Here is a 26,687-nt window from a genome sequence, read left to right on the forward strand (position 1 = left end):
AGAGCCACCGGATTAAACTTTAGATCGATCCCCCATTCTTTACAAAAAGCCTCAACTTCCTCTTAAGTGAGACAAGTTGAAGCCTTTAAGCCTTAAAGCCTTCAAGCCTTAAAACCTTGAAGCCTATCACATCTACTGTCATTCCGAAATTCAAATCTCAAAACTCAAACGCCTTAAAGCCTTGAAGCCTTTAAGCAATAAAAAATAATGTGTAAAAGTCAGAAGCATTTGAGCTTACATCCCAAACACCTCTGACTTGGGGGGCTGATGACGGGGGTAGCCCAAATCTCAATAAAATGACTAATATACATAACAGCTTAAAAGGTTAAAAGGTTGAGAGGTTCAATACGCGCGAACTCAGGAGAACAGTAAAAAGGACAAGCACAGTGTCCGGTCACATCAACACTTAACGTGTGAACCATTTCTGCACAGACAGAACATGTGCACAGAGAACACCCTTTTGTCCGCAGGTCCAAACCCTTTCACACCTAAAAGGGTAAGCCCCTCACTGCAAGCCAGGTTTACTAGTTAAAGGTTTCCCCTTTGAGAAACCTCTTCCCCTATAAATTACAGCCCATGTTAAGCATAGAGGACACACGAAAATCAGCAGAGATCACTCCAACTCTCTGATTCTTCCTCTCCCTCTCTAGAACCAGCTTCATGCTTGCTTCTCTTATTCTTCTCCCATAAGAACTTGCTTCTTACAAGCTCTATTCTTCACACTAAATCATTCATCTTCTCCAACGATTGCTTTCTGGGCTGATTTCTAATCAGTTCAGGATCTAAGGAGAATAACAACAATACTAGTGAACCTCTCTCCACGTCTTGCAAACGTGGGGGGACCCCACGACCTGCGTTAGGCTAATCGAAACCCTTGAACCCTTTTACCCGGAGATATCGCTACAGACCTTGGTCTTGTATTTGTTGCATCAACAATATTAATAATAGTATCTACCAAATTAATTAAATAAAAAGTTACAAACATAACATCGTGGCTACATCTGGCAAAACTGTTGGGTTGGGTTGGGTGGCATGTCGGGTTAATATGGGTTCGGGTCAAAATTGATTGATTAAAAAAATTGCTATGATTTGGGTCATAACGGGTTCGGGTTGGACTAGGTTCAGGTTGAAACGGGTTTGGGGTTGGATCGAGTTTGGTTGGTTTAAAAATGAATGTTTTTTATATGAAAGAAGAAGAATTGTAACATCAGTCGATCCAATCCATCTTCACTTCTTAATATCATGTTTGCTCTTTGTTTAAGAAACACTTATAATACATAACAATTTGTATAATAGTCAACATGATTTCTAAAGAATAAACTGTACAATAAAGTTAAAAGCCCTAAAGTTCTAGGTATCTCTGTTTTTGAAGCACAAGTAAGCCCTAAATTCTACACATAAGAAGCATAAATTATTACAACATGAGGTGTTCTTCAACAAATCAAAATGCAAAGCCCTGTAATTAGTAAAAAAAAAACGAAATTATCACCGGTTCTTCAGTGAATTATACACAAACATAAGGGATCGTTACCAATTGCAAATTCCGAACATAAATTGTATAATAAAAGCGGAAAAATTTGAGTAAACATCTACAGGAGTTCAGTATACCTGCTGAGTGATTATTGATGAAATCCACACTTAATCTTCTTGCTCAATGTCTGATCAACGCATGACTGAGATAGATTTGGGTTTGCAATGGTTTAATTACACGAAGTTTTCTCATGTAACCCAAAAAAATAAAATTGTGTTCTATGTTGATAGAACACAATAAAAACGAATACCGATACCGATACCGATATTGTTCGCTACGTTACGAGTACTCGTCATAGCTTACAATATAAAAAAAAAATACTTTATTTTGAATATAACTATGAATTTAACAAAATTTATATCAAATTGTCAAGAAAAAAAATAAACACAATCGCGTATTATTTTTTTTTATAAAAGTGAACGCATGAAAGTTATTAGAGAATTTAAATTAGTAGAAAAATAAATGGGTTAAAGACGTATATTATAAGGGTTGAAATTGAAAAAATAACAAAAAGCCTATACTTTATTCCACCGATTGTGCATGTCGTGTATAACCAAGAAAAAGGTTTAAATAGAAGCTTTCAAAATTAAAAAAAAATTCATCAACGCAACTTATTAGAAAAAAATCAAATTAAACTAGTTGAAATGTATATAACGAATACAGTCCAGATATTATCAATATCGGTATCGATATTGTTCGGTCGTAATCAGTTCGTTATGGATCGGCACTCGTATGACTTCATAACTTACGACAAAAAAAAAAAAAAAAAAAAAAAACTCTATTTTGAATACAAATCCATTTCAACAATATTTATACCCGAATGTCAAGAAAAAAAAACAAATACAATTGTGTATTCGGTTAATTGATTAAGAACATTTAAAAAAAACGATAATATCATTCCACACGAAAAGGGCAATTACAAAGCAATGGCAGGTAGTCGGGCAACAAGTTGCGCCGCCACCACCTTTTGAATAGAAAAACCAATTCTACTAAATACAAAGTTTGAAACCTTTATCGACAAAGAATTACTATTAACAACTTTTTGAACCCGATTCATAAGTCGCACAGCGTCAGAAGCGAGACCACTAAAGGTATCAAACGCAAACGGGACAAACACATGCTGATTCTCCAGGCAGGCTTTCTCATGTTTTGCCACTTTGCTCGCCTCTGCCTTGAGCACCCCTTGCCCTACGACAAAGCCCTTGTCCTTGAGCCCGACAAGGGGGGAGACTCCAGTTAGATCTACACAAGCGTGTTTCCCCCCTTCCCATCCAAACACAAGGATGTCCGCCGGGCGTAAAGTGGACCTCCCCTCTAAGGGGTCAGTCAGAAAATTTACTGGAGCCTCCTTTTTGGCAGAGATCCCGGCCCGCTTAAGAACATCACATAACACATCTCTCACCCAATCATGCCGATATTTAAACCCTGATAGCTCTTTACAGTGGATCGCGTGCTCGCCGAAAGAATCCAAACACGCTTTGCGGCATACTGGACATGGCTCGTCAACTGGGAACAAAGGAATCATCAGTCGGTATCTAAGGATAGCACGGTATTCCACAGCCGACATGTGTTGCCCCAAGCCTTCAATAGGTGCGACAGACAGAAAATCCTAAGCATGTGGGGCACGTAGACATTCAAACACAGCTCTTTGCCGAGGGGATAAAACAAACTTCTCTTCAAACCTCTTGACAATTTCGCCATATAAGGCATTCGCCAGAATTTTCTGGGATTTTGGAGGGGCGGTGTCTTTAATGTAGAAACCGCCAATATCAAGGTCGGGAAGAGAACTATGCAAAAGGTCCAACGCACTCCTGTAATCGGAGTCTAAAACATCCCCACCACATTCTTGGAGTATGTGGTCTTGTAAACCCCAAGATTGGGACCTTGAAGCCACGAAAGCATATGAAGAGGCATCCTTGGCCGTACAAATCCCTAAGCCTCCGAACCGGGTCGGGAGAGAAGCCAACCTCCACTAGAGATCTCCAAAAAAGGCACCCCCACAAACAACAATATCCTCTAGAGCTCCCCGGAGGCCTTCATCAAAAACAGAGACAGCTCCCCCGACCAAAGAAGGTTGACACGTTCAAAGACCAAACAGTAATTTAGCAACACTCATACAAGAACGAAGCAAGAGAAGCTCGCTCTGAGGGTCCCGTAGGCGTTTAAGGCACCTCGTCAGCTCGACTGCACAGTTCGCTCTTTTAAGAGCCATACCACTAATAAACTCTGCATCACAACTAATGGCACCCCCCAGGAGTTTCACACCCAGCATCGGCCTCCCAATCCCCCGAGGGAATAAGCCCTCCTGAACCTTTACACCATTGCAGGTTGGCCAGAAAACTTCAGTTTTCTTTATATTAAGTTGAAGCCCTAAGGAAGGACCCTCCGCTCTGATGATATCTAAAGCATTAGCCACTTGGGTGGCATCTCCAATAAGCGTTCCGTCATCTAGATACCAGGCGTGAAATAGAAGTTTGCAGTGATCCCTTATTCGGTGAACAAGGGGGTGTAGAACAAGGGCAAAAAGGAGGGGCCCCAATGGGTCCCCCTGCTGAACGCCAGTAGTAGACCAAATATGCTCATCCCCCACATATAATCTAGCTGGTTGACCATATAAAAAATCGACCCACGTAGAAATAGAAGGACACCTTTTCCTTACCTCGTATAGTAGGGCTGTCCTATCAACCAAATTAGAAGCGTTCGAAAAAATCAACAGTAAGCATAGCAAGAGAGCCATCTTCGTGATACTCATTAAGGAACCTGTTCGCGCTATGAAGAACGGCCTCTGCCCCACACGGAATCCCTACCCCAAACTGGAAATCGCCAAGGTATTTGGCCATCTCCTTCCCAACACCTTTCATTGCCACCTTGGAAATCACCCTCCTCCAAATCGACCCAACAGCGATAGGCCTAATCCCATTATTCGGTTTGAGAAGAGGTATAAGAGGAGCAAAAGCAACAAACTCTGCCAGACTCCTCGGGCACCTCCCCCCCAAGCACAAATTAACCATAGCTGAAGTAGCCATAAGCAGGCTATTAGCAATCACAGACCCCTCCCCACAAAAAGCATCTAAAAGATGTTGGGCCCTTAAGCCGTCTCTCCCACACGACGTACCTTTGGGGAAAGATTTAATACACCCGAGCACACAATCGGACTCCACCACAAGAGGAGACTCAGAAGGCAAGGAGGCAGGCATGGAAGGAGGGGGCATACATGGGTGCTTAGCCACTAAAGCCTCCAGAGTATTCTTATTGAGAGGAGCGACCCCCGATGAGCATAAAACCTTAACCGCTGCAGTGAAATGACCATCAGCAACCTTACGTAAACATTGTTTCACATTGGTCCCCCCCCCCACACTCATTATCATCCTCAGTGCCCTTTTTGATTTCATCCGCAACCCCCCTCGCGGGTTGATCAAACAACGATTGGACAAGAGTGGCAAAACCCTCACGATCACCCCACTGAGCCAAAGACCGCTGGATGCTAAGGCATTGGCCCGTCTTCCTATTGCCCGACCTGTTGTCCTGACGACCCACAGGCTTGAACACCTGCAAGGTGCAACGTGGTAATATCAAAAGTCGAACCCATGCCTCAACAGAATCAGGCATAGCAACCACCTTATCCAAAGCTGCAGTTAAGACTTGGGCAAATGCCATACGACAACTAAGGGGGATACTCTTAACAGTCTTGATGGGGAGAGAGAAAACACGGTCAAGCAAAGTAATATCTACACCCAACTCTTCCGACGAGGTATCAACGTTTTCAACACCGGGTCTAGTGATGCCAACAATAAACCCCTGTTCATCTCTCTCACATGGCACAAACCGAATAACCTTATCCTCATGGTGGCACGCCCGACTGAAAGCATGAGGGCGCATACACTCACCACATAACCATTGTCCGGACACCCTTAAAGCTTCACAAACAGAGGTAAAAAGATTAAGATCGCCAGCAATTGCACATCTCAAAGAATCTTTCCTCTCGTCTGAGCCCCAATGGTGACTCTTGATATGTGCCATTAACCTTGGGAATCCCTTAGCCCCCACCAAGCCATCGGGGCAACAATGAAACCGTCGGAAAGGACAAGGCCAGAAACCGCTACCATTAGAACCAACCATAACAAAACTAAGTAAGTGGAGTCGACACTTAGATAATGTCGCGTACGCCACCACCAATAAAGAAAACCCAACCCAAAAGGAATTGCAGCTGATGGGTCAAAAGGTAATTGAACCGCTACGCTAAAAAACCCCGAAGAAATCACCTAGGCATTTCGTCGAACACCTTGCGTGCGAAGAAGAAAAACATCCAAGAATGAAATAAGGGTTCCACCATCCACAACTTGTAGAAGTTAACAACAATCTGATGATTAGAAGTTCAAATTGTATGCGAAGTAGTACGGATTGAGGACGTAAAGTGAAACCCTAAATTTTGTTTAACGAACACAATTGACAATTCACGACTGTTTTGGTATTGTTCGGTATTGTTGTGCGTGAAATGAGATTTTCAATTTCACCCACATAACTGTGTTTAATCTTTTGGTGTGATCAAGCTTCAAGCTTCAACCTTGCAGCATAAAGATTCAAGAACTGACTGACCCATGAAAAACCCATCATAAAGTTTTGATCTTTTTGATAAATTTGAATTGGGTTTTTCTTTAAACTATCTGTTATCATACATTTCATGCTCAGTTTTGTTTAAATGTATTACTAGAATTACCACCCGCCGCAATGCGGCGGGGGATTCATTAGTTATATATCATGTTATATGAAAGGCAAATGTATCTCACATGACCACGAGCCTATGTGTAAAATCGAGAAAAAAATAACTAAGTCGATCTCTGACTCGTACGTTGTGACAGACCTATCAAATGGGAAAAATAGACGCGCTGCGACGGACATGTTATACAAAAAAAAATAGATGAAAAAACGTTGAACCCCACACGCACGTTGCGGCGTGTTAACTCGGAAATTTAGAACAACACGTTGATGGAGAACTCATGAAAGATGAAAAGTATATAAGAGACTAAAGTTGAAAGTAAAAAAGTGTTGAGATTAAATTGTAAAAGATGAAAAGCTTTGGGTTAAAAGTAAAAAAAAATAAAGGGATTAAATTGCAAAAGATGAAAACTTTTGAATTAAAAGTGAAAAAATCAAATTAATTAAAGGGGTTAAAATATGAAAGATTGAAACTTTAGACTTAAATTGTCAAATATTGAAACTTTAGAGTTAAAAAAGAAATCAATTTCAGATTATGAAAACAAAAGATATAAATAGATTTAGTTAAATTGATTTTTAATAATAATAATAATAATATTATATTATTTAATAAAAGAAATAAATAAAAAATAAGGGTGAGAAATTATCAGAGAATGACACGTGTCCAAAAATGATTTTTATTTATTAGTATAAAAAGATATATAGTGTAGGGCTCAAATAAAAGAAATAAAATTAACTATAATAATTTTATTGTTTCAAACACATTAACCCTAATTCGTATACACTTTAAGATTGACTCGTATTTGTCAACCCTATAATGTTCATTTGCTAGTGTAACTGATATTTCGTAACTTAGTAACAGTTTAAACAACTAACGGATCCATTTGAAATAATTTTTTTGTTAGTTGGTGTTTTAAATTGTTTTTGTTCTTTATATAATTTTCAGTTGACGAACTTAGTTTTATATATTTAGCTCAATAAAAAAAGAAATCAAATGAAAATGATTGAAGAATGTGGATAAGAATTAGCCGCTGAGATTATGAATAAAGTTACCATTAATTCCGGAAAATCAAAGTTGGTAAAAAGACTAGAAAAATTAGATTCACTTATGGAAATAGCATTGGAGAAGAAAATTAAAAATCAAAGTATCAAAATTTGAATGTTATCACTTTCTAAATAACACAAACTGTAATATAAGGACATGAGTTGTGGGAGCTTCACAAGGCCATGCCCCTACCATGTCTGAGGGCACCCTGGGTGATAAATTACTTATTTAAGTATAAATCAGTGCTTATTTATAAATTACTTATTTAAGTACAATATCTGGAAAGATCAATATTAGTTAAACGTTGAGTAAAATTCAAAAGCTCTGGGCTTGTCGACGAGTTGATTTAAAAAAAAATATGCGATTTGAGAAGGTTTAATCCTTACTATTGCTCAGGAAGCTAGTTTATAAAAACTATGATGAGGTATTAAATTAGCTTGGTTGAAGCATCATTAAGTGTCTTCGGTTAGCCTGATTAATAGTCTGAGCCGATGTGATGTGAGCTCAGGGATGTAAATGAGTTATGCCTAGCTCGAGAGCTAGGGTAGTTTAACTTATAAAAGCTCAAACTTAACTCGTTTCGACTTCTATTTCTAACGCTTGAGATCCGCTTGTGAATAGTTTTACAAGCATATCGAGATCCACTCATTTATTATTTATTAGTAATTTAATCTTTAACCTCAAAAATCAACATCAAGGGGGGCAAGTGCTTATTTATAAATTACTTATTTAAGTACAATATCTGGAAAGATCAATATTAGTTAAACGTTGAGTAAAATTCAAAAGCTTTGGGCTTGTCGACGAGTTGATTTAAAAAATATGCGATTTGAGAAGGTTTAAGCCTTACTATTGCTCTCGAAGCTAGTTTATAAAAACTATGATGAGGTATTAAATTAGCTTGGTTGAAGCATCATTAAGTGTCTTTGTGACAACTCGAATTTCCAAGATTCTATTTCGCATTTATTGCACGTTCTTGTATTATTTAGTTGATTGATTTCACAGTTAGTTGTTATGGAATTGTATATGTTTTGATACAATGAAGTGTGTTGTGTGATTTTGCATGGTTGTTTGTTAATTGTGATAGACTTGTCAAATATGTGAACTTGGTGGTGAAACTGTGAAATTGATTGAGATGGTGTACCTTTGTAAAATAGAATAATTGAGGGTGTGAAGAGTTATTAGTGAAAACTTAATTATACTTAACCCTAATCCCCTTTTCACTAATCATTCTCTCAAAATCAAAACACGTACTTGTAACTCTCTAATCCTCTAGTAAGCATCATCACCATCATCATTGGCACAAGATAATCATCACACTTGATTCCTCTTTCTCTAGAATCATTCAAGGTAATTGTGTAATCATTGTTAATTGATTGTTGATTGTATAGATTCTTGATTTTGTGTTTCATACAAACCCTAATTCTTATGTGATAGTTCTGAGCTTTGATTGATTCCTGTTTATCATGATTTATTATGTAATGATTATGGTTGTATGTTTATTCGACTGCCTAATGCCAATCCGCTTGATATGATGAACATGTAAATCGTTGAATTGATTCTGCTATGAATGTATGAGGTAGGGTTTGATCGTATGAACATCAGAACGTAACCGTTCTAATCTTATTGATTATGTGAAATGTTGGAATGCACGCATGATGGTTGTCTGAGTTTTATCATGATAGTCCGAGTTTCATAGGAAGCATTAAGTCCGAGCTTATATACATAGCACACCTGGTCCGAGTTTAAAAAGAAGTAAATGCCCGAGTTTTTGTGCTTGTGGATCATGTCCGACCTTTGCATGTTTAAGTAATGTCCGACCTCTTTGAGAAGTTGTATCCGAGTTTTTAAACAAGCAAGAGGTCCGAGTTTTATGTGTTGAATAGGTCCGAGTTTCTTACTTTGATGATGTCCGAGTTTAATTCATATGGCTGGACCGAGTTTAGTTATCATGCATGGTCCGAGTTTAAGGCATTAGGGAGGTGGTCCGAGTTTGGCTTGCAACAAGGGGGATCCGAGCTTTAAACCCCACCCCTTGGTCCGACTTTTATGTGAAGCCTCCTGTCCGAGTTTGTTTAGGGACTTGTTTGGTCCGACTTTAATCATGTATATGTCCGAGTTTCCTTTAAAATGTTATATGTCCGAACTCATTGACTTGTTATTGCTCCGAACTGTTTACTTGTATGTATGGCCGTGACAGTGAGCAACCAAATTCATAATGTTATTGCCTGATGAGCTGTTATATTAAGGATTATGCTTATGATGTGATTTCATGTTTATATACAATCTGAGTTGAAGGTGATACGTAATCTAAGCTTCCTGTTAACACTAAGTCTAAACCCTGGAGGGTGAACATGCTGCCTGCTACCTGTTAATTGTTACTGCATGTTAAAACATTGCATGTCACTGAATAATACTGCTTAGTACTGTATGATATTATAACTACTACTGTGTGATATGATTCTGCAACTTACTGGTTGAGCATCAAGAACCTGTAAACCCTAATTGAATATCAACGCTCATCATGAATTCATGTGAAATATACCCTAGGTCGTGTGTATCGGACTTAGAGATTTATAAACCCTAGAAGCAATAACATACCGAGCAAACCAAGGTGAGTTCACACCCTTACTAAGGCATGGGATTCCCAAGGGCTTGGGAATGGGATTAAAGGAATGATATTGACTAGATTCGTGTACACACTGTTACTAGACTACCATACCACTGTCCTCGGTTGTGCAGGACACATACTTATGCTATTCACTGTCCTCGGTTGTGCAGGACACATACTTACAACCTACGTAGACTTATACTTACTACTATCCTCGGTTGTGAAGGATACCTATACTTATTACTATCCTCGGATGTGAAGGATACTTATACTTACTACTATCCTCGGTTGTGAAGGATACCTATACTTATTACTATCCTCGGATGTGAAGGATACTTATACTTACTACTATCCTCGGTTGTGAAGGATACTTATGGTTACGAGTAGTCTAGTGGTTATACAACATGGGAAGCCCCCACAAATAGAACGTACTAACGGCCCAGTAGAGCCACCTGTTACAAACGAACTTACTATTACGCATTTACTTTCTGTGAACTCGCTCAACTAGTTATTGATCCTCTGTTACATGCCTTGCAGGTCGTTAGGTATATGGAGCTTGCACATGGAGGAGCAGGTCGTTGTGGGCTTGGATCGTGATTATCCTGTTAAACACTTTTGATTATTTGATACTTATTTACGATGGGTTTTTATTAATACGCTTCCGCTACACAATGATATTCTACTTATGTTTTGGAAACACCTTTCATATGGAATTGGTTTGGTTTATGTTGCAATCACTTTTACTTTATACAATATTCTATATGATTGGTGGCTTGATCCTGGTCATGTCACGCTCCCAAGCGGTGGTACTCCGCGTGTGGATTTTGGGGGTGTGACAGATTGGTATCAGAGCCATTGGTTATAGAGAACTTGGTTTTAATATGGGAAAACGTTTTTATTAAAACCAGACTATAACCAGAACAGTGCTCTCAACGATCCACAACGACGCTTCGCTCCACGTGCGAGACTCGACATACTAGGTAATAAGGTTTATGTTTATTGCCTACATGCTAGAACTACATAGAACTTTGCTCGTATTATGCTAGATTACATTGCTTATTATACGTCGTTACTTGAGAACACCTATGCGCTTACACTCTTCTGTCATCGCACTACTCGCGAACCATGCACACTTATGCTACTTTTACTACTCGATCATGTTTGGACGTGTTAACATGACTCAAGCCCAGTTGGCGGCTCTCATTAACGAACAAGTTGTTGCGGCGCTTGCAGCCGCACAAGCGGGAGGTATAACCTGCTATTCCAAACCTATCCTAGGATGTTAGATCCTACTCTCGTGACCCAACTCTCGCGCTTAACCTTGATCTATCTTTCTCGCGCAACGGGTCAGAACGCACAGCAACCTGTCTGCACATTCAAGAACTTCATGGACTGTCGTCCAAGCACATTCAGTGGCACAGAAGGAGCAGTGGGACTACTCCATTGGTTTGGGAAGCTCGAGTCGGTATTCGAGATGTGTGAATGCCCTGAGGCTCGCAGGGTCAAGTACGCCACTGGTACTTTGAAAGGAATCGCGCTAACCTGGTGGAACACGCAAGTACAGATACTAGGGTTGGAAGCTGCTAACGCCACCCCCTGGAACGAATTCAAAGAACGCATTAAAAGGGAATACTGCTCGCGTGATGACATCCACAAGTTGGAAGTGGAGCTTTACCATTTGAAAATGACGGGGTCAGAAATTGAAGCTTATACGAAACGGTCGAACGAACTGGCCATCTTGTGTTCAACCATGGTGGACCCTCCAAGCAAGCGTATCGAATTGTACCTCAAGGGTCTAGCCACAGAGATTCAGAGCCATGCTACATCGGCAAACCTCGACAATATCCAAGACATTCAGCGTCTAGCTCATCGCCTTGCGGATCAGGCAGTGGAACAGAACAGGCTACCTAGTTGTATCAGCGCTATTACTACCGCTACCACTTCTGCTACTCCCGCTACTCCTAGTGACAACAAGCGGAAATGGGATGGGTATTCCAGCAAGGGTTCAGCTACCGTTCGGTCTCAAGCACAGCAGCAGCGCAAGAATAGTGATCACCAGAGCCGAGTCAGCCAACTTCTGGTGGTCAGGGGCAGGGTGGATATCGGGGAATTCACCCAATGTGTAACTAATGCAACAGACACCACGGTGGTTAGTGCAACGAGGGACGTTGCCAGAGGTGTCTCAAGATGGGCCATGAAGCTAAGGATTCAGGAGCCCACGGCCTGCAAATCAGAATCACCAGCAGCAACGGCAAGCAGAAATCCTATGCAAAGAAAAGATTGTTCGCATTCCTCATTCTGGTCAAGAACCTCTCGAAGTTCAAGGCGACAAGAGTGGTGCCGTGGTTGGCATCACCTCTTTTTTGAAGGCTCAGAAATGTTTGTGGAAGGGTCACACCGCAATTTTGGCTCTCGTTACTGACGCATCAACGAAAGAAAAGAAGTTGGAAGACCATCCAGTTGTACGCGACTTTCCTCAGGTGCTTCCTGAAGATTTACCTGGTTTACCGCCTCATCATCAAGTCGAATTTCAGATTGAGCTCGCTCCAGGAGCAGCACCTATAGCTCGCGCACCGTATCGCTTAGCTCCAACTGAGCTGGAAGAACTTTCAAAGCAACTACAAGAGCTCTTGGATAAGGGCTTTATTCGTCCAAGCTCTTCGCCTTGGGGAGCTCCAGTACTATTCGTGAAAATTAAGGATGGCACCGCGAACTGAACAAGGTCACAGTGATGAACCGCTATCCTCTTCCTCGTATAGATGACTTATTCGACCAGTTGCAAGGGTCAAGTTACTACTCCAAGATAGATTTGAGGTCAGGGTATCATCAGCTGAGAGTCCGGGATGAGGACGTCTCCAAAACCGCATTCAGAACTCGCTGTGGTCACTACGAGTTCCTTGTCATGCCATTTGGGTTAATGAACGCGCCTGCAGTTTCCATGGATCTTATGAACAGGGTGTGCAAACCCTATTTTGACAAGTTCGTCATTGTCTTCATCGACGACATACTGATCTACTCCAAGAGTCAGGAGGAACACGAGCAGCACTTACGTCTTATCTTGGAACTTCTTCGAAAGGAGCAACTGTACGCAAAGTTTTCAAATGCGACTTCTGGCTTCGTGAAGTCCACTTCTTAGGCCACGTAGTGAACGAGGACGGGATCCATGTTGATCCATCCAAGGTAGATTCGATCAGGAACTGGCCTGCACCGCGTACACCAACAGAAATACGCCAATTCTTGGGTTTGGCGGGATACTACAGGCGGTTTATCAAAGACTTCTCCAAGATCACGCAGCCGCTTACTATGCTGACACAGAAAGGTGTCGTTTACAGATGGGGTAATACGCAGGAAACTGCTTTTCAGTACCTGAAGGATAGACTATGCAGCGCACCTATCCTCTCACTGCCCGAGGGCACGGATGACTTTGTGGTTTATTGTGACGCATCGATACAGGGGCTTAGTTGCGTATTGATGCAACGGGATAAGGTTATTGCCTACGCTTCGCGGCAACTCAAGATTCATGAACGGAACTACACGACGCACGATTTAGAGCTGGGAGCTGTTGTTTTCGCGCTTAAGATATGGCGACACTACCTGTACGGTACCAAGTGCACAATTTACACCGATCACAGGAGTCTCGAGCATATTCTTAAGCAAAAGGATTTGAACATGCGTCAACGGAGATGGGTTGAACTTCTGAACGACTACGAATGCGCCATCAAGTATCATCCAGGCAAGGCCAATGTTGTGGCTGACGCCCTCAGTCGGAAAGACACTCTACCTAAGCGCGTGCGAGCGCTACAGCTTACGATTCAGTCCAGTCTTCCTGCACAGATACGAGCTGCTCAGAATAGAAGCATTGAAACCCGAAAACGTCAAGGCTGAAGCCTTACGTGGTTCAAGGCAGCGAATGGAACAAAAGGAAGACGGCACCTACTATGTAACGGGGCGTATTTGGGTCCCACTTTATGACGGTTTACGCGAACTTGTGATGGATGAAGCGCACAAGTCTCGCTACTCGGTACATCCAGGGTTGGATAAAATGTACCACGATATCAGAACAACGTATTGGTGGCCAAACATGAAAGCTCTTATCGCAACTTACGTCGGCAAGTGTTTGACTTGTGCGAGGGTTAAAGTCGAATATCAGAAACCATCAGGTCTACTTCAACAACCGGAGATACCACAATGGAAATGTGAGCAAATTTCCATGGATTTTGTTACTGGCCTACCTAGATCTCAGCGCGGGAATGACACTATTTGGGTGATCGTTGATCGACTCACAAAGTCTGCTCACTTCTTGGCTATCAAAGAAACGGATAAGTTTTCTACCTTAGCAGACATCTACTTGAAAGAAGTTGTTTCGAGGCATGGAGTGCCAACCTCTATCATTTCGGATCGGGATGCACGATTCACGTCAGAGCTATGGCAAGTAATGCACAAAGCGTTTGGCTCTCGTTTAGACATGAGCACAGCATATCATCCCCAGTCGGATGGGCAGTCTGAGCGAACGATCCAGACTCTTGAAGACATGTTTCGGGCATGTGTTATTGATTTCGGCAACGGCTGGGAAAAACATCTCCCTTTGGTAGAGTTTTCGTATAATAACAATTATCACACCAGCATACAAGCCGCTCCATTCGAGGCATTGTACGGACGTAAATGCCGGTCACCTCTCTGTTGGGCAGAGGTGGGGGATAGTCAGATTACGTGTCCAGAGATTGTAGTGGACGCCACGGAAAAGATTGCACAGATACGACAACGCATGGCGGCAGCACGCGACCGTCAGAAAGCCTACACGGACAAGCGTAGCAAGCCTTTGGAATTTCAGGTCGGGGACCGGATTTTATTAAAAGTCTCACCCTGGAAGGGTGTGGTTCGTTTTGGTAAACGAGGCAAACTCAACCCACGGTATGTTGGACCGTTCGAAATCACTGAAAGAATAGGCCCAGTAGCCTACAGACTGAATCTACCAGCTGAACTCGGTGCAGTTCACAATGTATTTCACGTGTCGAATCTGAAGAAGTGCCTGTCAGATGAGACCCTCATAGTTCCTTTTAAGGAACTCACTATCGACGAGCGGTTGCAGTTCGTCGAGGAGCCAGTTGAAATCACGGACCGGGATGTGAAGGTCCTCAAACACAAGAGAATCCCTCTTGTCCGAGTTCGTTGGAACTCCCGACGTGGCCCGGAGTACACCTGGGAACGCGAAGACCAAATGAAAGAAAAGTACCCCCAGTTATTCGAAACCAATGCAACCACTACTGAGGCTGAAGCTACTACTACTGAATTTCGGGACGAAATTCCAAATCAACGGGGGGATGATGTGACACCCCAGGAAAACCAGTGAACAATACAGCTTACCTAGCTTCCTCAGTGAGTGCGTACCAAATTTCGGGACGAAATTTCTTTTAAGTTGGGGATAATGTGACAACTCGAATTTCCAAGATTCTATTTCGCATTTATTGCACGTTCTTGTATTATTTAGTTGATTGATTTCACAGTTAGTTGTTATGGAATTGTATATGTTTTGATACAATGAAGTGTGTTGTGTGATTTTGCATGGTTGTTTGTTAATTGTGATAGACTTGTCAAATATGTGAACTTGGTGGTGAAACTGTGAAATTGATTGAGATGGTGTACCTTTGTAAAATAGAATAATTGAGGGTGTGAAGAGTTATTAGTGAAAACTTAATTATACTTAACCCTAATCCCCTTTTCACTAATCATTCTCTCAAAATCAAAACACGTACTTGTAACTCTCTAATCCTCTAGTAAGCATCATCACCATCATCATTGGCACAAGATAATCATCACACTTGATTCCTCTTTCTCTAGAATCATTCAAGGTAATTGTGTAATCATTGTTAATTGATTGTTGATTGTATAGATTCTTGATTTTGTGTTTCATACAAACCCTAATTCTTATGTGATAGTTCTGAGCTTTGATTGATTCCTGTTTATCATGATTTATTATGTAATGATTATGGTTGTATGTTTATTCGACTGCCTAATGCCAATCCGCTTGATATGATGAACATGTAAATCGTTGAATTGATTCTGCTATGAATGTATGAGGTAGGGTTTGATCGTATGAACATCAGAACGTAACCGTTCTAATCTTATTGATTATGTGAAATGTTGGAATGCACGCATGATGGTTGTCTGAGTTTTATCATGATAGTCCGAGTTTCATAGGAAGCATTAAGTCCGAGCTTATATACATAGCACACCTGGTCCGAGTTTAAAAAGAAGTAAATGCCCGAGTTTTTGTGCTTGTGGATCATGTCCGACCTTTGCATGTTTAAGTAATGTCCGACCTCTTTGAGAAGTTGTATCCGAGTTTTTAAACAAGCAAGAGGTCCGAGTTTCATGTGTTGAATAGGTCCGAGTTTCTTACTTTGATGATGTCCGAGTTTAATTCATATGGCTGGACCGAGTTTAGTTATCATGCATGGTCCGAGTTTAAGGCATTAGGGAGGTGGTCCGAGTTTGGCTTGCAACAAGGGGGACCCGAGCTTTAAACCCCACCCCTTGGTCCGACTTTTATGTGAAGCCTCCTGTCCGAGTTTGTTTAGGGACTTGTTTGGTCCGACTTTAATCATGTATATGTCCGAGTTTCCTTTAAAATGTTATATGTCCGAACTCATTGACTTGTTATTGCTCCGAACTGTTTACTTGTATGTATGACCGTGACAGTGAGCAACCAAATTCATAATGTTATTGCCTGATGAGCTGTTATATTAAGGATTATGCTTATGATGTGATTTCATGTTTATATACAATCTGAGTTGAAGGTGATACGTAATCTAAGCTTCCTGTTAACACTAAGTCTAAACCCTGGAGGGTGAACATGCTGCCTGCTACCTGTTAATTGTTACTGCATGTTAAAACATTGCATGTCACTGAATAATACTGCTTAGTACTGTATGATATTATAACTACTACTGTGTGATATGATTCTGCAACTTACTGGTTGAGCATCAAGAACCTGTAAACCCTAATTGAATATCAACGCTCATCATGAATTCATGTGCAATATACCCTAGGTCGTGTGTATCGGACTTAGAGATTTATAAACCCTAGAAGCAATAACATACCGAGCAAACCAAGGTGAGTTCACACCCTTACTAAGGCATGGGATTCCCAAGGGCTTGGGAATGGGATTAAAGGAATGATATTGACTAGATTCGTGTACACACTGTTACTAGACTACCATACCACTGTCCTCGGTTGTGCAGGACACATACTTATGCTATTCACTGTCCTCGGTTGTGCAGGACACATACTTATAACCTACGTAGACTTATACTTACTACTATCCTCGGTTGTGAAGGATACCTATACTTATTACTATCCTCGGATGTGAAGGATACTTATACTTACTACTATCCTCGGTTGTGAAGGATACCTATACTTATTACTATCCTCGGATGTGAAGGATACTTATACTTACTACTATCCTCGGTTGTGAAGGATACTTATGGTTACGAGTAGTCTAGTGGTTATACAACATGGGAAGCCCCCACAAATAGAACGTACTAACGGCCCAGTAGAGCCACCTGTTACAAACGAACTTACTATTACGCATTTACTTTCTGTGAACTCGCTCAACTAGTTATTGATCCTCTGTTACATGCCTTGCAGGTCGTTAGGTATATGGAGCTTGCACATGGAGGAGCAGGTCGTTGTGGGCTTGGATCGTGATTATCCTGTTAAACACTTTTGATTATTTGATACTTATTTACGATGGGTTTTTATTAATACGCTTCCGCTACACAATGATATTTTACTTATGTTTTGGAAACATCTTTCATATGGAATTGGTTTGGTTTATGTTGCAATCACTTTTACTTTATACAATATTCTATATGATTGGTGGCTTGATCCTGGTCATGTCACGCTCCCAAGCGGTGGTACTCCGCGTGTGGATTTTGGGGGTGTGACAGTCTTCGGTTAGCCTGATTAATAGTCTGAGCCGATGTGATGTGAGCTCAGGGATGTAAATGAGTTATGCTTAGCTCGAGAGCTAGGGTAGTTTAACTTGCGAAAGCTCAAGCTTAACTCGTTTCGACTTCTATTTCTAACACTTGAGATCCGCCTGTGAATAGTTTTACAAGCATATCGAGATCCACTCATTTATTATTTATTAGTGATTTAATTTTTAACCTCAAAAATCAACATCAGGGGGCAAGTGCTTATTAATAAATTACTTATTTAAGTACAATATCTGGAAAGATCAATGTTAGTTAAACGTTGAGTAAAATTCAAAAGCTTGGGCTTGTCGACGAGTTGATTTAAAAAACTATGCGATTTGAGAAGGTTTAATCCTTACTATTGCTTAGGAAGCTAGTTGATGAAAACTATGATGAGGTATTAAATTAGCTTGGTTGAAGCATCATTAAGTGTCTTCGGTTAGCCTTATTAATAGTCTGAGCCGATGTGATGTGAGCTCAGGGATGTAAATGAGTTATGCCTAGCTCGAGAGCTAGGGTAGTTTAACTTACGAAAGCTCAAGCTTAACTCGTTTCGACTTCTATTTCTAACGCTTGAGATCTGCTTGTGAATAGTTTTACAAGCATATCGAGATCCACTCATTTATTATTCATTAGTAATATAATTTTTCTATTTATATATTTTAAAATTACTTACATATATATTTATAGGTATATATAGTTTTATATATTGTATAACTAGATTAGGGACCTGTGTATTACACAGGTTAATATCGAGATCCACTCATTTATTATTCATTAGTAATTTAATTTTTCTATTTATATATTTTAAAATTACTTACATATATATTTATAGGTATATATAATTTTATATATTGTATAACTAGAAAGGGACCTGTGTATTACACATGTTAATTAAATGTATTTTAAAAATATTAATTTTAAATAACATGTCATATAATTCTTAAAATCTATAGTTTATTAGAAATTAACACGTGACATCGAATATTTAATATGAGAAACAGACAGGATGTATAAATGAACTGGTTATTTCTTAAGAGTTCTGAAAGTTTTGCAATCATTTTTAAATTTCTGAAATGAACTCAACTCTTTATTAAAGTTATGAAATGATCTCAACCCTTTATTATAAAAGATTACATATTATAGATTGTTAGAGTATTAACATAAACTATTTTGTAATAGGTTATTTTTGTATTCTATTACATTAACAATCTAAAATGTTTAGTAGAAGCCATGAGTTATTTATGGTTAGTTTATAATTCAATTTTAGTAATCCCTTTTATAAAGTAAAAACATAATAATTATAAATGAAAAACAAAATGGTAAAAGATAAAATTAATGGATTAAAATAATATATTTTAAGATAAAATTAGTGGATTAAAATAATATTTTTTTATTTAAATCTTATTAATTAACAAATATTATCTTTATCTATTTATTTAGGGTAAAGGATAAAAAGATAAAATTCATGGATTAAAATACATTTTTTTGTAACAGGTAAAATTAATGGATTAAAATAATATATTTTTAAGATAAAATTAATGGATTGAAATAATAATTTTTTATTTGAATCTTACTAATTAGTAAATATTATCTTTATCTATTTATTTTGAGTAAAGGATAAAAAGATAAAATTCATGGATTATTATTTTTTTTCTGAATCTTGTTAACAAATATTATCTATATCTATTTTATTTAGGTGGGAAAATATAAATGCCCTTATGTCCCATATATGATTTACTTTATTATATGTATAGATGTATATTATTTAATTAAGCTTATCATAAATCTATATATAATAATTGTTATTAGAGTTAATTGCCAAAATCGTCCCTGAGGTTTGGGCACGTTTGCCATTTTCGTCCAAAATGACACTTTTGTACCATTTTAACCCCCATGTTTGGCATTTTTTGTCATTTTCATCCAAATGACTAACTTGGTTAAATGAGGATTTTTTTAGGTTTCATCCATGTTTTTTAATTTAATTTATAATGCCATATCTCTCTCTCTCGCTTCTCTCTCTCATCTCTTTCTGTCTTCTCCCTCATCTCCCATCACAGCCACCACCGTTCCCCACAATTCTTCTATCTCTCTCCAAACCTCTTCCCTCTCTTTCCAAACCTCTTCCCTCTCTCCCTACCTCCACCTCCAACAACCGTTGACCACCATCATCTCCGGCCACCGCCACCAAAGCAAAATATATACCATCTCACTTCCTGTCAAAGCACCACCGCCAAACCAAGAAATCACCACTACCACAATTGCATACCCAGAAAAACGAGATGAACAGGTAAGGGAAGGGAGCCGGCAGAAATGGGAAAAATGACCTGCAACTCCGGCACCAACGCAACTCTTGCTTTTCGATCATTTCAAACTCCATAACATGCAACTCTGGCTTCAGATCTGTATGCGGTGGCCCCATCTCTCACTCTAGATCTGAACAATGACGGCACAACCGGCAACTCCGGCACCATCATAACTCCTAGCCATCTCCTTCCTCCTTTTCGATCTGTATGCTACGGCATCATCGCAAATCCGACCCATCTCTCTCAATCTAGATCCGAACATGAGCTGATTGACAAAAAACCTAATTGGGTAAAAGGAGATACATGGGTAATCATGGTGGTGAATTTGAAGTTGGGGGTTATGTGGTTGTTGGAAGGAGGGAGAGAGATATGAAACCGGTTGTGGAGGTGGAGGTGGTGTTGTGGTGGGGATTGGTGGCGGAGGTGGTGGGGAATGGTGGTGTCGGTGATGGTGGATGAGAGAGGAGAGAGAGAGAAAGATGAGAGACGAAGAAGAGAGAGAGAGAGAGAGTTGTCTGGTGAAAATGGTCATTTTCAAAAACATTGTACATTATAAATTAAAAACATTATTCAAAAACATTATAAATTTAAAAAAAATCCTCATTTAACAGAACTTTTTAACCAAGTTAGTCATTTGGATGAAAATGGCAAAAAATGTCAAACGTGGGGTCAAAATGGTACAAAAGTGTCATTTTAGACGAAAATGGCAAAATTGCCCAAACCTCAGGTACGATTTTGGCAATTTACTCTTGTTATTATATAGTTATATATTTAATGTATTAAATAAAAATTATACAAATAAAAGACTTGGTCAGCCTCGGAATCACATCAAGTTCGATATAAGAAGTTTGAGGTCGAGCTCGAGCTCGTTTATTACATTTGTCTCAATAAAAGTTTGAGCTTGGGTTTGAGCTCGCTAAAATTCGACTCAATTTAAGGTTTTTGTGAATCCTTCTCAAATAACTTAAGAGCGGCTCAACACCTTTACACCGATGACCCAGATTGAGTCTAGGGAATTCAACCTATAAAAACTGAAAGAAAAAGAAAGAAAAAAAGATAGAGAAATAAAACAACAAAATTGGGTAAAAGGATAAGGAGTTAAATTTGACAAAATGTAGTAGAAGACTCCGACACGGAAATAAAATCGGGGAAGGGCAATAAATATAAAGAGACAAGATGTGGTCTGACCTTTCACTTTCTTATATTAACAAAGAGGCCCCTCACCTTCCAAAGTACTATCCACATTTTGCTCTTTCGTCTTTACGCTTTACATGGGCCAATCAACGGTTTGTTTGTTTGTATCAAAATTAAGGGCATCAACAAGTCAAGTCCAATCACGAACTAAAAATAATGAATTCAAGATTTCAAGCCAAAGCCAAACCTAATTATCGATTGCTTCTATCGACTCATATTTTTTTATATAAAAATAAAGTCTAGCTTCAGTTAAAAAATTCAGGTCAAAGCAAGTTTAACGATGTTTAAACTCAATTCGGTTCGATTAGATTTCTAATTTTTTTAATGGTGTTAACTTAGTGGTAGTGGTGTCTCTATCAAAGGGTCATGACACACACCAGCCTCTTCTTATCTGAGTTCAAATCCTAGAATAACGGTGTTCTCTAATAGTCTTAGGGGCTGTTTGGCAAGCCTCTTAATGAATCATTAAGAGGTTGGACCTCTTATTCGGACAGAGGTTAGCTGTTTGGTTGTGCCTCTTAATGGCAAACCTCTTAATGATTCAGTGCTGAATCATTCAGCAACTAGAACATGCTGAATGAAAAAAAAGACAAGTGTTACCCCCATTCACCCTCCCTCATCCCTTTACCTCTCTCTCGATCAGAATTCCCGGCGACCGGAGCCGTGATTCCGGCTCCCCTTTCTTCTGTCCGGCTAGACACCCACATGTACGGCGACCACCACCATGTACGGCGGCGGTGCGGCGGCGGTGCGGCGGTGCACCCACATGTATCCCCCTTCGATACCAACAAACTTACACAGAGATGATGATGATGATGGCGACGATTGAGGCGATTGACGATGATGGCGGTGGCGGAGAACTCAGCTCTGGCGATTGACGATGATGGCGGTGGCGGAGATGATGTTGATGATGATGATGGCGGTGGCGGAGATGATGTTGATTGACGATGATGGCGGTGGCGGAGATCGGTGGCGGAGAACTCAGATCGGTAGGGAGAGAAAGGGGAAGGGGGTGTGTGTGTGGGGGGGGGGTGGTGATGAATACTGATGAATGATGATGATGATGATAGGGTTTTATATAAAAAATTCTATAATGGGTTTATTTTGTGGGTAGGGGTAAAAATGTCATTTTACACTGTCATTCAGATATGGAACCAAACAGCACTTTACTGGTTCAGCACTTACCCATTCAGACCCTCTTACCCATTCAGACCTCTTATTCATTCAGCACTTAATCATTCAGAAGTTGCCAAACAGCCCCTTAGCTTAGTGGCAGCGGTGTCTCTCCCAGAGGGTCATGACACCCACCAACCTCTTCTTATCCGAGTTAAAATCCTAGAATAATGGTGTTCACCCCCATTTAACAGCATACACTTGTTGGATTCAATCCTGAGACCCCCTTATGGCAAAACCCCCTGACCACCTAGCTGAACATGCAATGGCAATACAAATGCCAACCCCGATTAGATTTATAATAACGGTACAAACTTAGAAGCTTGTTCATAAATTAATGTATTTGAGTGATAGATAAAAGAAATTTGCGTTCGTGCCATGGTTTATAGTTGTCAAAAAAAAGTTTAAGGAACTGAAATTAGTTTCCCGACCCGAACTGGTATCCAAACCGGTTTTTTTTCCGAAGTCGGTCCCAGGCTAATTGAAACTGTTGGTTCCGCACCCGTTTTGCTCTCTGTACCTCAAAACCGATTCGAACCGGGTTTTCGCCTAAACTGGGCCCCAACCCGAACCGGTCCAAACCAGTTTCAAGCAAAAAAAAACCTGGTATTTTATATGTATTTAAATAAATAATTACATAAGTGTATAAACACAAATACACATCGGCGGTTTATTAAACTTCAACAAATCACCGATCTGAGACTTTCCATTGTTGTATCTAGCTTTCTCTTTTTACGTTTTTGAGCACCGGGTGTTTGTTTAGGAGGCATAATTTTTAAAATCAAATCCGAAAGTTCAAACCATTACTCGTTTATGTATTATTATCTAACAATTAACAATTACTCAATTCTAAGTCTAACAATCCACAAATCACCCAATTTAAGGCTAAACATTCAAAAAAACACCCAATTTAGGGTTAAAATAACAATCACAAATTAGGGTTAAATTGTGTGAATAAAAAAGTGGAGTAGAAAAAAGAAGAAAACATAATGGTTGACGGTGGCACGGTGCGTTGTGGTGGTTGACGGTGCCACGGTGGGTTGTGGTGGTTGCTGGCGTGGGTTGTGGTGGTGGTGTGGCTGGAAGTGCCGTTGTGGTGGTGTCCTTGGTGGGGGTGGGAGTTAAATTTGTTTTTTAGGTTTTATAACATTTCAATTTCATTAACAAATTTACTAACTAAGCACGTTAATAATTTTCAAAGAATTTCATTTCAATCCCTATTTCTATTCCTATTCCAATTCTATTACAAAACACTCCGTGAACCAAACGCAACTCTAAGCTACACAGTGTGGAGCTCGGGGAGGGGATAGGGACCTCCGACCGTGGGTGAGAACAACACCCCCACCCCCGGTTTTGGGAAACTTTTCCCCGGTGAATGGGGGCTTCACACTGATCTTTGGGAAAGTAAGGAGTGTATTTGTTTTTTTTTTTTTTTCTCATGTAGGACATGTGTGTATGTATTTTGTGTGTGTTTATGTTTGAAGGTATAAAGAAGAAGAAGATGATGGGTGCGTATTTGTTTTTTTTTCTTTTTTTGTGTATGTATTTGATTTATTATATTTTTACCCTTTATAACTTTATTTATTATATTTTTACCCTTTATAACTTGATTTATTATATTTTTTACCACCTTATAATTTGATTTTTGTTTTTAATAAACTTTAAAGTTTGTTATATTTTAAACCTAACTTAATCTGTATAATTAAAATATACTGAAATTTGATTTATTTTTTAAATATATATTTTATTTTAATTTATATTTAAAACATTTAATTATATAAATTGTTGTAATGTTTTAATTAAATTAAATAGTTTAGATTTGGGGTTTGCAACGACACCGCGTAACATGGGGAAAACTGAAAAACTTGATGTGGCGCTAATGTGTCACACGAGGAAGATTGGGGAAAACGAGACGATGTAAGACCCATCTAAATTAACATGATTATAACATTAAATACGCATTTTATACTAAAATGCGACTTTACAAAAAACTTTGTCAAGTTAAAATTCACACATGTTTGAAACATTCAAAATATAGTGCTAAGTGTTTACAAGGTTCACTTTTAACTAAAACAAAATAGATCAACACGGAAGCTTTGTTCGGACATGTGTTCGGTTCTTGTTCATTGCTTGATCATCATCCGAATGCTTACTACGATCACCTAAATTCAAAACCAACATAAAAGTTAGATTTGATAGCTTAGAAACAAGAATAAACAAGTTCCATCATCAAACAAAAAAAAAAAATCAGCATTATTGCCTCTCTCGGGTCGCGAGAGGCTAAGCTTTGTTTGTCGCGGCCCGCGACAAGCGACGTTCATGTTACCCATCGCGTGTTGCGAGGGACACTCTTTTCCAGCAGGTCCATATCTGAGCCTACATTTTTGCCCAGCTCTAGTTTTTGATCAAAATCAAAACTTCAAAATGCCATAACTTTTTATCTACTTATCCAAATTGTGTGATTCTTTTTCCTATGCGTCCGTAATTAAAATACAGATCGTTTACCATCTTTGTTCGCATTGAAATCTGGTTTATAAGCAAATGGCTTATAAATCCTTTTTTACAATTATTCGACCCGTTTAGTTTTAAGTTACACTACGAGATTATTATCAAAAATCGTTTCTAAACATTTTTACCCATCCCGGGCTTATCAAGCATTAGCGTTTCACTCCCATCACATGGTTTGCACGCGCATTAGCGTCATGCTTGGTATCAACGTTTCAAGCATGCGCATTTAAGCAAATTCTACAAAATCATTTCTCTAAACTTTTGACCCATATCCACGGGTTCATTTACATCAAATTTAGCGTGTCCGTTTCTCGGCTTACGCATTCATAATACACATTCATTGTGTGACATTCAAGTCACTTCAAACACTACCGATTTAAAACATTGTTTTGACCCGTTTGGTTGTCGAGTGTAAATTACCACTTCAATGACATACCAAACTTATTCTAACCATTATTGTGACCCGTTTGGTTATCAAGTGAACTTCGTCACTTCAATGACATACCAAACTCCTATATTGCACAATGACACCATTAACATAACTACAATCTACGTTTATGCATAATGTAACGGAGCCATAAGTTACGTACCTTCAAAGCTTTTCCTTCAAGCGCGCGTCCGCTCCGGCTTGTCCGCTTGAAGATTCAATTCCCCTGCCCAAAGAGTTCAACCAACGACATGTTTAGAACTCTTATCGCATCATATTTCGCATAATTCGCCATATCATTCAAATATGCGTTTTTGCTCGTAATTTCAACATTTTAGCTTTCATTTAGGCATTTTAGCAAACACCATGTGGGCATAATTTTATAAAATCAACAATCAAGTTTCATAACTAGTTATTTGCCAAATTTTAACATCATTCACAAGTTTTTATGTCTAGCATGTAATACAACACCTAGACTTACTTCATGGAAATCAAATAACATCAAATTGATAATCATAAATCTAGTGTTCATCATCTTCCTACAACACCCATTCAACACCTAAGTGGGTGATCAAAGAATCTCCTGATTATCATGACTAATTCATCAAGTTCCTCAATTATGGTTCGTCCCTAAACATGGATTCAACATAGCATCATTCATACATTCGATATTCTAGCAATAATTTCGTTTTCAAGTGTTCATCAAGAATTTGAGATGGAACCAAATAATGAAATTTGACATACCTTGTGATCCGTTCACTTGAGTGATCACTAATTTCAACTTGGTTTTCGATTTAAACTTGATTTGCCCTTTCAATTTGATTGATTTGTGTTAGTTAGGGTTTGAGCTCAAGAACTCCTTTGGCTCCTGTGGAATTCACGACCAGAACACACACCTAAGTGTGTGTTTTGGTGTTTTACTTTTACATAATTAAAACTTTTTTCTCATTTATCAACTCTAGCCCCTCTACTATCCAAGTTTTATAAAGGGTTATTAACCAAGTTTTTTCTTTATTGTTTTAAGGCACATAATTAACTAGGTTAACTTTTTTTCCTAGTTATTTTGTCCTTAGTTATGACCAACATATTTAATATGGTCATTTTTATAATTTCTAATATTTTCGGGGTGTTACAGACGACAACCTAAGATGCCCGGCCCAGGTACCATACAACCCCCAAACATCATATTTATTTTTAATACTG

At 39.2% G+C, this 26,687-nt stretch overlaps 1 long non-coding RNA gene across 1 annotated transcript; it reads right to left on the reverse strand.

Moving 5' to 3' along the window:
- Nucleotides 1-24,478: 24,478 nt before the first annotated feature.
- LOC118481923 lies at nucleotides 24,479-26,389 on the reverse strand. The gene is made up of 3 exons (XR_004866353.1): nucleotides 26,229-26,389; nucleotides 25,648-25,710; nucleotides 24,479-24,711 (listed from the first exon to the last, which is right to left on the reverse strand). It is a non-coding gene; the product is annotated as an uncharacterized LOC118481923 (long non-coding RNA).
- Nucleotides 26,390-26,687: the final 298 nt, after the last annotated feature.

The sequence above is a fragment of the Helianthus annuus genome, chromosome 1, assembly GCF_002127325.2.
Source record: "Helianthus annuus cultivar XRQ/B chromosome 1, HanXRQr2.0-SUNRISE, whole genome shotgun sequence".
Taxonomy (NCBI): domain Eukaryota; kingdom Viridiplantae; phylum Streptophyta; class Magnoliopsida; order Asterales; family Asteraceae; genus Helianthus; species Helianthus annuus.